The sequence below is a fragment of the Micropterus salmoides genome, unplaced genomic scaffold (assembly GCF_014851395.1).
Source record: "Micropterus salmoides isolate LMB-PRFRI ecotype aquatic unplaced genomic scaffold, ASM1485139v1 Ms_hic_scaffold_13, whole genome shotgun sequence".
NCBI classification, from domain to species: Eukaryota; Metazoa; Chordata; class Actinopteri; order Centrarchiformes; family Centrarchidae; genus Micropterus; species Micropterus salmoides.
Genome location: NW_024040374.1, coordinates 30991166 through 31002966, shown reverse-complemented (window position 1 = coordinate 31002966; position 11801 = coordinate 30991166). Strand labels below are relative to the sequence as shown.

At 40.3% G+C, this 11801-nt stretch overlaps 1 protein-coding gene across 1 annotated transcript in view; it reads left to right on the top strand.

Annotated features, from left to right (window-relative positions):
- The first annotated feature begins 7023 nt into the window (after nt 1-7023).
- The window catches only part of nlgn1 (neuroligin 1), a 348698-nt gene continuing 343920 nt past the window's right edge, over nt 7024-11801 (top strand). Inside the window, exon 1 of the mRNA XM_038716834.1 lies at nt 7024-7488. The gene's annotated coding sequence lies outside the window, so the exon portion shown is untranslated. The remainder of the gene's footprint in view (nt 7489-11801) is intronic.

Here is an 11801-nt window from a genome sequence, read left to right as displayed (position 1 = left end):
CAGTGTGGGCCGTAGGACAATTAGCTTAGCATCGGTGAACATGCAGTCTTGTGGAGACTGGAGCGCATTACACACCGAGATGAAGATGGAGCAGGTTCAGTGGGGAGGAAAATGCTCTTTAGCAATGTACTGTTTTTAATCAGTTGAACATTCACAGCATTTTCAGTGTGTACACAAGCAGCACATGAAACACAAATAATTGCATGCTGGACACATAACGGAGGGAGGAGGTCTGGTGACCAGCCTCTAAACCCTCTGTCACCTTTGTTTTTTTTTTGTTAAATAAGGCTGAGACTCTTTTTCCATGGGGCTGCAATCGAAAAGGCCGTGGTGTCCTTATGGGCTGTTTATGTTACACGCTATCATTGCCGTGAACTAGCAACAGTGGCCTCATGCGAGCCCTTAGCCACACCCCAGGAGTTAGCTCTTTGAGGAGAGAAGTTAACTTAGCTTAGTTTCCACATTCTCAAAAGCCTAGTGTACACAAGCAGTACATATAAAACAATGGCTTCTTGAACACCAGACGGGGAGGATGTGGCAGTGTCAGCAGGCCTCTCTCCCTCCATAACGGCCACTTGGCCAGTCGCTCCCTTCCCCAGTCGCAGGTTGGCTGGCGGGGGGGTGGGGGGGTGCTGGACTTGTCCGCACGGGACATGGGTCACCTCGCCCGGGTGCAAAGATGAGTTTCTAGAAGTGGCGGCTCCATCCGTGGAGGTGGTGAATTAAGAGATCAGTTCGCCGTTTGTTGAATAAAAAGGGATGCTGAGGCAGTAGGGACACTGATATTTATACGTCAAGCACGTATCGGTAGCAACGTCCTATTGGTCGACTACGTGCACAATAAAAAAATTTCAGTGGGAAAGTGCGTGCGTGTGATTGGAGGAGGTAGTACCCGTAGAGTCCAGTAGAGGGCGGAGCCTGTGTGAGATAGAACAGTACTGATCAACACTAAGCTTTTGACATGCCATGGATCAAACTGATGTCTGAGGTCAAGGTAGTACTCCCAAATGATCTTTCTCATTGAAGGAGTCTGTAGTATCAAAATCAACCTACACTTCAGAGGCTAGTAAACGATCCAACCCCCTCTCACCTATGATGGAGCCCACTGGCTCCATAGGTGAGCTTGTGGTCTCAGAAACCTGAACAGAAAAAAAACAAATCACCATGCCAAAACTCATCAATAATACACTTATGCAGTCAATTAAATATTTCATTGTGGATCCACACATTTCATATATTTCCAAATGAATCCTACTTTGCAATACTTTGCACTGTAACCTGTGGAAAAGAATCAGTGTAGTTCTACATTACGTGAAATATACATACAATAACATGATGTTTGCAGGTACTAGTGCTTATTACTCACCTTGCATCATCACAGACATCAAACTTTACACCAGTGCTTTAAGTTTCCCTCATATGTGTCATCAGCTCTTACTGCATGTCTGTATAAACTTCATAAACAACTGGTGTGAGGTATGCAGACTACAACGAATAATAATTAGGCTCCTTTGGCAACTATATGTTTCTGCCCACTCTGTCTGTGATCTGCAAGTGAAAACAATGGCTGCTGAAGACAAAAGGTTGTTTTCTGGTATTCCTCAGACATCAGGACAAGACTGCCACACTCCACTGTGCCCAGCCAGACAGTTCCACACTATCCTTATCTTTGACCGACAGCTCACAATTTTCTTATCATTGATGGCAACCCCACATTGGTGACAATTTACAAAGAGTTGCAGAAGTTGGGGCTCATTCACAATCCACCTCCTAAAAGACAATGGACTGAGGTCTCCAGCTGCTGTAGCCTCCAAATGTCATATGTCTGTGTGGAGGTAGATTTGCGACTGGGTGGAAGAAAGAGGCTGTCAGCTGCTTCATCAGCTGGTGCCTAGTCTGAATTCCTCCTCATGTCAAATAACATAGATAGCATGCTTGTTTCTAGCTGTTCAAGGGCTGGAGATTACATGGAGAGGTTACATGCAAAAATGATACTCACCAATATCACTGATACTCGATAAATGGGTACCAATGACCTTCTGGATGGTTTTAACCACCCGCTGCAGCGCCTTCCTCTCCTGGGCATCCCATTGCTGAGTCACTCACTGTTTCTCTCTCTCTCCCTCTTTCTCCCACCCACCCTGATTCATGGTTCTGTTCAAGTTTTTTACCTTCTAAAAATAAGTTTTTCCTTGCCTGTGTCGCTAAGTGCTTGTTCATAGGTTAACAAAAAATCAAATCAGTATTTGGTGTGACCACCCTTTGCCTTCAAAACTGCATCAATTCTTGCACAAAGTCAGGGATTTTGTAGTCATAATGTCAGGTGTATAATGATTAGATAATTTTACCAAACAGGTGCTAATAATCACCAATTTAATATGTAGATTGAAACACAACCATTAAAGCCTAGTTCACAATGCACGATTTTAGGCCCGATTTGCCAGTCACCGGCCTCACGACCGTCGGGCTGTGATCGGGGGTAAATCAGCAATCAATTGGCCAGTTGTTATGTGTGAACTATAAAGACTCCCGTCACAAGACGGGATGTTGTGTAGTCTGAACAGCACGGCGATCTGCCAACGCTGAAAGTCGTGTAGGCTGCTCGAGTCTTAAGTCTTGGTAGTAAGAGGGGAACAGATTTGTTTTATAATTTTTTCTTCCGTACATTTTCGCCTAAAACTCATACTGCGGCCTACGGTAAGTGCTACAGACGCGGAACTCCGAGGAAATTTTGATCTATGAAAAAATGTTGCAATTATAAGCTAACAAATGTTTGTGAAAAGGTTTGGAATGGACGATCGACACCAAACTTAATGAGCGATAATGTGGCATGCCCCCCTGAGGGCTTGTTCAAAAGCTGGTGAAACTAGCCCCTAGGTGCCGCTATTTAATCTTAGAAATATGTTCCTCTATAACCACAAGTCACATTGACATGAAACTTGAGCCGAATTGTTCAGGATGGATGGAGGAGGATTCCAGGCACCAAAGTTGAACCAAATAGGCCCATAGGTGGTGCTGTTATTGAAGATTAAAGAAGTAAAAAAAATGCATGCATTTTATATCTCCATAACCACAAGTCCGATTGATACCAAATTTGGGGCAATTGTTCTCCATGGGCCCCTGATGACACCTGAAAACTGGTGCAATTCGGCCTAAAGGTGGCGCTATAATCGAAGCTCAAATACCTTGGGAAAATCCTATTCATTTTAATGGGATTTGGAACTAAGGCACATTTTGCCTCGTAACTACACACCAGTACATCGCACACCTTATGTGTACGTGTTTGGGGGATAGGGTGGATTCGCATGGTATAGGACACGGCTATACAACGTGCAATGACATTTTCATTTTGCAAAAAAATTGTAAAACCTATTTTAATTAACTCCAATCCAATAATTAAGACAATCTCTGGACCAAGCCGCAAAATATCCCAATTATAAGCTAACAAAAAACAAACGCAAGTCCCTTTAATTTCAAATTATGGTCGTTTATTCGCCAGGGTCAACTTGCACAGCCTCCATGGGGCGGGCTGGCGCCGGGGGTCATGGACCCTGCTTACAACTGCTTGCAGTTCTAGTTATATTTTGGTAACAATATGGAAGCCTAATAACAACTAAATGGTTCTATCAGTACAATATTTAGATTAAAGAGGTGGTATTATGCTTTTTAGTGTTTTCCCTCTCCTTTATTGAGTTATATACCTTTTTTGTGCATGTAATTGTTTTGCAAAGTGAAAAAGCCCAAAGTCCTGCCCAAAGGGAGTTCCCATCTCCCACAGTAAACTCTGCTCTGAATTGACTGAAAACAGCTGGTTTGTAGTCCAGCAGCTTCCCTTTCATCCCTGTGACGTTACAGGGATGAAAGCTAAATGTGCCTCACATAATGCTCGCCAAGCGGCTAGTCCGGCACGCCCTCAAAAACACCTGTGGAAAAACACTGAGCACACTCCTCTCCCTTCCAAACACTAGCTACCCTCCAGGCAGTCAATGGACATAAAGTTGTTACTGTGATGTAGAGACAGAGCTCAGTTAAAACTTGGATGAAAGATACTTTTGTTACAGATTAATAACTCACCACTCTGAAACTCTAGCTCCAGTCTATGTTGCCAAGCTGGTCGGCACCATGCATAGCTTAACCGAAGCCGTGTTTACTTCTCGCTGACCCGCATTCTCTGCTTCTGATTGGCTAGTAGTCCTTAACTAGGAACTGCGCATGTGCAACTCCCACCAATGATCATTTAGAGACAGGATGCATCACTCCATAGCTAAACCGAAGCCTTCACACACAGGGTGAAAAGAGGAGCTGCAGCAATGTGCAGTATGACAAAAAATATGGTGTTTTTTTTAAATGAATGAATGTCATTCAGTATAAGAAAGATAAAAGCCATTTTAAAGCATATCACATGGTGGTAATTAAGTGACAGTGTGACACAAAAAAGAAGACCCATTGCAGACCCTCTATATATGAGCTGAAGTGAGGAAATCTCTTTTGTTCTTCAGCAAAAAAAGTTTCATGTTATACCACAATATCACCCTTTATGACAGTGGCTCTGTTATCCCACATTTTTACTAGTTTACAAAATTTAAACAGGCAATTTATATTTACTTGTTGTATGAATACTTAATATTATCATATCAAACTATTTAATGACATTTTAAGGTAATTCAAGGCACATTATCTTTATACTGTAGATGCCAATGCCAATAGGGAGAAGGCTGCACTGACAACAACAATAGTGCAGATCAATTGCACTGCAGTTAAGATATAACTGATGGATTATATTAGTTAATATTACGTACATACAATTTTGAATTAAAATGGATTATGAATTATATTAGTTAATAGCTACTTAACATTTGGGACGTCCAATATGGAGAGTTCAGCTAGCCTGCACATTTTCAAAATCTTAGCAGTTTTTTAAATTAAAAAATAGCGTAAATAAAAATTCTATTGTTGCCACTAATAGTTAATGTCAGAGAGATGAAAACAAATCTTAAAGGATGGAGTGGGTGAAAGATACTTTTCATTGATTTTTGCATTTCTTTCAGACTAAATAATTGTAAAAAACTACATATTTTGAGTTGTACCCATGGAGCATCAAATTAGTGTTACTGAATGACATTTTACCAGTGTAAATTCACATCATTCACATAACAAGCATGCAAGTTGTCTGAATGTAACTAATATGAGGGCGTAGGTGACACTCAAATGATCATAAAAAAGATTTTAATGGAAATGTAATTGCTGTTTTTAATTTTTTGCTACTTTGAAAACCTTATACATCTTTGACCCAATTACCATATTAAAATGCTGATCTCCCCCCTTATGTTTCAAAAATCACCTTTTGTTTGAAGGTGACACTGTCCAAATGATACGTTTAATTACCTATTTAATTTGATGGTAACATTCTTTACTTGTACAATGTAGCGACGTATATCCGATTTACAAACTGCATGTCTGTTTACTTCCTGTCAGCTCTACATTAACTTTACCGTCCACTCTTCACAGCTAGCATTATACATGTTAGTACTTATCAATAGGATTTATCATTTATTTTTGTATATAAAGTTTTTGACCATTCTGATAATCACCTCAGTGTCTTATATAACCGTCAGCAACATTTCTGGCAATTCTTTCAAATGCAGTGTAAAAAACAGCCCTAGCAACCTAACATTAGTTAGCTAATCTGTGAAAATCTGGCTTACATTGGTACTACACTGACTGACTAGCTAACGTCGCTACTGAGTTCAAAAACACTATATACAAACACATATTGTACATACTGTTAAAAGTGAAGTAACTAGCTTAAGGAAGAAAATGCACCATAAGGTGGTCAGGTTTTGAGACAGTATAATGTTGACATTGTGAAAACATCAAACTATATTACCTCATTATTATCAAGTTATTACCCCATTAATGTCTCTATATAAGTATTTCTAATCAACATATTGCACTGATAGAATAATTTTATTGTTACAAGGTTTTCGTGTTGTTACTAAAATATTACTTTAATATTACTAAATAGTTTTACCTCACTGAAATGTATTTTCCCATTATTCCCCTTTGTGTTTGACTCCTTATTACCCTATTACATAAATTTCAGACTGATATTATCAGATATACCCATTGTCAATACCAATCTTTTACCATCATACATACTGATCATACTACATATTGCTATTTCTGTCTACTATATAGCCAGTGTTGGGAAGGTTGCTCTGGAAACATGGTTACTGATTACATGTTACCCTATTTTATAGTGTACTATTAATACTACTACTGTACTATTAGTGAACTATTAGTAGTGCAACTATTTCAATTACTTTATCAAAGTAAAGAGGTGGCACTGCAAATTCAAACAGTGGAACCAATCAAAAGCATCAGAACAGCATCAAACTTTACTAACTAACGGCTGCGGCTGGAAATGGCATTGACATGCCAATGACATTGTGCACATAAAAAACATGCAAAGCAACACAATGAATATTATTAAACATAGGCCTATAGACTAGCTTTTTACTGAAAATATTCAGATGTAACCCCCAACGTCATCATAAACATTTTCATGAGTATCTTTTCCACAGTAACTGTAACTAGTTATCTATCTACTAGTAGTTACCCTAATCATTATTATCAACAACATATTTAAAAAATACTTTATTTCATACTGTTACAGGATTATTTTTTGTCAAATTATATATATTTTTATACCTCATATTTTTTTTTGTAACACCATACTGTGTACTTTTCTCTATAATATTTATATTAACTTGTAATTTCAATTTCAATCTTACATTAATCATCATGTTTCCCCTGACAGGCACACATGGATTAAAAAGTCTCACATTCCCGTGTATCTTTAAGAGCAGGCTGTGGTGGGGGCGGGGTGGGGATGAACTCGTGGCTGTTCCTTCCAAGGCCGCTAGGCGCGTCTCTGCTCCACGAAAGCTGCCGAGAGAGCCTGAGAGCTGGAGGAGAGGAGGAAGAGGGGGAGGAGGGGAGGAGAGAGCAGAGACAGAGGACGGTGTTTATCAGCCAAGTGCAGCCTGAATCGTGAGGAGCGGACGATGGGGGGAAAAATCCCACTCTTGTTTCCTTTTCTCCAGCATCACCGTCATTAACATGTAGACCGGTGCGCGTCAAAGACCCGGAGCATTTTGCTGTCAAGGAGAATGTCATTCTAATTATAGTTTTGAACAAAAAACATTTTGGATTAACCGCGGACTTGTTTTTGGACTAAAAAGGTTTCCTTAATTTGTTTCCGCGCGTGTGTAAATGTTTGACCGCATTTAGCCTGAGTTTCTACCTTTTAGAGTGAACAGTGCGCCAGTCTTATTTCTCAGGCTCATTTCCAACGCTTGAGTGTGGGGATTTTTGGGGAGTCTATGTGGCTTTTGAAAGGAATGCACCTTATCCTAACGGGACGGAACGCACAGAGGAATATTGTCTGAGGTAGAAAAAAGCAGCGGATGGGATCCTTCCTGAACGGTAAATACACATTCACACTTAAAATTCTGCAAGCTCCCTTTAGGCATTAAGAAATTCTGAGACTTTACCGTTTGGACCAAGCAACTGAGATGCAGTGGGCTGATTTTCTTAGTTCATGAATTACTCGGCATAATTATCCAAAAGAGGTGGTGGATGACAAGTTCAAGTGGATGGTGAGATACTGAATGCCTTTTTTCTCCACATGACGTTATTTCTGCTTAGTGGAAGGGGTTAGGGATGAGAGGAACTGCATTGGGGAGGCTGTTGGAAACATCCCCCTTGCACATCACAAAGCTACATCTCCTTTGCTTCTGCGTCTGGCTCTCACTCTGTTCCAAGCGCATGGGCGCACAGAGCTGCGCACTTTCTCCCAGCAAGCTGCGCAAAATTGCCGGGTTCGAAAATAAGGCTTTGGCTGAAATGGCTGAACGGGGAATTTGTTCTCAGAAGTAATAGTCTGTTGTAGAAATGCACAACACAACAACAAATTCAATATCCGTCGGTCCATCCTTGACCACCTGCAGACTGTGAGTGCTCATGTAAATCTTAAACTGCCACTGTTCAGCATGGTCTTCTAGTAAGGAATGAAAAATCGATTTTATTCGTTCTTACTCGAAATTAACAATCTTAATTAGTAGATTTTGGATCCTGATGGCGGAATTAGATTTATTAAAATAGTCATTAACGTAAACCTCCTCCCGGGCTGATTGCTGGGGGTCAGGATGGAGGAGGACTGAAAAGAAAGGTGCGAGGGTATGTGCATGTCTGCGTGTGCATGGTGAATGGAGTCTCTCTATCCTCTGTCCGATCCAGAAGGAGGAGGAGGAGGAGGAGGAGGGGGAGGAGGAAAGTTGCGCCCGTCGGCCGCTGCGGAGGCACCATCACCATATAAAACTGGATGAATGCGGTATATGTGTGTGTGTGTGTGTGTTTGCGCGCGTGCATGCGCGCTCCAAGGACTTGTCCCACCAAAAATGAGGTAGAAAGCCCTTTGGATGCTGCCGTGTGGCCCTGGGATAGTCTTTAATGACATAACCCCATCACCCTCACACCCATAGGTACAGTCGGACCAGGCTTTGATGGGGTGAGAAGTATCTCAGAGTTACTAATACAGATGTTAGTCATGGCTTGGGCTGTGTGGGCATTACAAAAATCCCCTTGCAGATGATCCTAATCAAGCCTGAGTGATCATGCATATGTTTTGTTTCATAGAGGCAGACGGTAGCTTAAAATGCTAATGTGATCTCACATGTTCAGATTTGCCAAAATATAGCCAGAGTGATGTTAGAGACTCTGGCTCTCCTGGACTACATGTGACCCACCCCCACCATCTGTGTATATGCAGCACCTTTAAGTCCCACTTGAATTTACCTTAGCTTCTTTTCAAATAGTTTATAAGTGATATGATACATGTGACGTCTGTGCAATATGTGAAGCACACTTCACCTGCCTCATATGAACAGCTTAACAGCAATTAAGATGATTATTTTTGAGAAAAAAAACGTTTAATTAATCTACTAAAGAGTGAAGAGCATGATGTCACATGGCAAGAATGCAATTCCAGGCATTAGATGACATGATCTGCCTGTGACCTTTGACCCCCATTTTCTCTGTTTCTTGCTGCATTGTGTTGTGGGGAAAGCTCCAGCCGTTCACACCACTCACTCCCAGGGGCTCTGATCTACATAGCTCAGCCCTGAAGGGAAACATCTACTCACCACTCATCGCTGTCTTCGTCTTATCTACCTTCATGTACTGCTCCCTTGGTTTACCCACATCCTCCTCTCCTCCTCTTCTTGCCTCGTCCGCTGTTGCTGTACATAGGAGGGAACTCATTTTTAAACTATAGATTCTTTTTTTGGCTCATGCTGTGGTTCTGTTGTTTGTGGAGAAAGGTGCCACCACACTCTTTGGTTACCTGTTTTATTTTGTGGGGTTCTCTAAGTGAAGCTGGTTGTGATTTGAACGGTTTTAGTTCAGTGGTACATAATACCAAAGGGAGTAGTTGATACCATAGAATTACATTTACATTTATTCATTTAGCTGACGCTTTTATCCAAAGCGACTTACAATTGCTATTTATGTCCGAAGTCACATGCCTCTGGAGCAACGAGGGGTTAAGTGTCTTGCTCAGGGACACATTGGTGAGTTGAAACTGGGTCTCCCACACCAAAGCCATGCATCTTATCCACTGTCCCATCACCACCCCAATTGATAATTCATCCTCCACCTAGTTAAACAAAGCTCTTAAATGAGAATGAGTTCTAAACACCAGTAAGGCAGGACTATTTAGTTTAGAGCAAATTTAGACATAATTTAACAAGCCACTGTCACACTGAGTGCTTTAATTATGACAGAATGTCCACCAGGTGTGTCCCAATTCAGAGGTTGCCTTCATCCAAGGACATGACTTATGACAGGTTTAGCCTTCAGAGGGCTGAGGGGAAGTGGGCTGAACCTGCATGATAGTCTCCAGAAGATTCATTATGATTTTACACCCCAAGCATCCAGCTCTTAACTAACAGTGTGTTCAGGTGTTCATCAGCTTAGAAATGTCACTGTGTCCCCTCACAAGTTTTCCCTTCAGTGGCTGAAATGTGGTAAAGTGGTCCATGTTTTAGTTGTGAAGTTTCATTTCCCAAGAGGGACAATTCACAAACAGCAAACCAAGTTAATGGTAAATATATGCATCTATGTAACTTCATTTCTATAGCATGTGTGTTATAACAACACCATAAGGTGGTGGTGGTGATAGCACAGTGGATAAAAATGCATGCCTTTGCTCCAGAAGCGTGCAACCTCTGACATAAATAGCAATTGTAAGTCGCTTTGGATAAAAGCGTCAGCTAAATGAATAAATGTAAATGTAAGATATTTACAGGGAACTGCATATTGAGAAAGCTACATTTACGCAACAGATTTATGGGGTTCGAAAGGCTTTACACTGCTGTTACCTCAACATTTCATGTTACAACTGCCTTTGGAATAGGACAGGCAATATGACAGTACTGAGTACAATCCACCAGAGCATCTGTACTGTAATAAACATGTCGCCAAAGCAAAGTTAAAGTAATTATCACATTAAAACTGCAGTAGGTCACTTTTATAGATAGAACTGACATAAATAAACGAGTGTATTTGGTTGAAATAGTGACCGCATCTAGTTAATCACTAATAGCCAATTACTTCAATGACTGAGAGGAGAAGTAGTTTTTAACTTTTGAGGATCTGACCTCTCTCCTCACAAACATATAAAAAGCATTTTTAAGGTAGCATTGATGACTTGCACAATATTTCATTCACTGTACATAGTGCATTGTTAAAACACTAGTTCTGGGTTAGAAAATACAGTAAGTTAATGCGAGGCGACTGCAAAGTTCAACAGTATCCTTGTATAACACTTTAGCAACCAATTTTTACATCTTCCTCTCCAGAAAATGACATTGCATTGGTTGTTTATTAAAATGTGTTTGTTTACACTCAGTAGCAACTGTATAACTAGCATGATATTATACCCCTGAAAACCTCTTCAGAGTGAATGGTTGTATGTACAAAGTGTGTAAAGTCTACACTGGAGACCAGAAGTAGCGATAGAGGACGACTAATTACCAGAAAGTTGCTGGTTTGATCCCTTGCAGTGTTTTTAAGAGTAAAGTGGGTATACACTGTATATATATATATATATCTATAGATCTAATTACTCTGGAATCATGGCAACAAGGCAACAATTACAATATTTTAAACATGTATCTTTCTTTACTGAGACAGCAGAAAATAAATTAGGTATTGACAGAGAGAGGGCACAAATGGTCTCACACAGCTCATCCATACTTTATTTGAGAAGAGAGTGGTTCAGTTTTCTACTTTGTTTCCTCTCACACGTTGATGAAAATGTGGTTTACGGCTTGCTTCTGCTTTAGTAGAAGTGTGATATTGACTGGATGGACTGTAGACTAGCGACTTTGTCAGGGTTGAAAATCAAAAACAAGTTCCTGTTCTGAATTAGTAATAAATTAGAGAAAGCATAACAAATAAGCCAGCAGAAATAGAGTGTTGCACCTTACTGTAGAAAATAGATTGCTATGTTAGAATGCTACATATGCATTACAAATGTGATTTTCTTAGTTTCTTAAGAAAATATGTTTTTTTTCATTCTAATGAATTTATCATTTAAAGAAGACACAAGGTTTGAATCATCCAGTCCATAAGACAAATGCTTAACTATCTCATTCATCCATGCATAACAACATCATGCTGTGATTATTACATTATAGTATATTTCGTATTAGCATTTGGATGCGCTTCACCCAGTG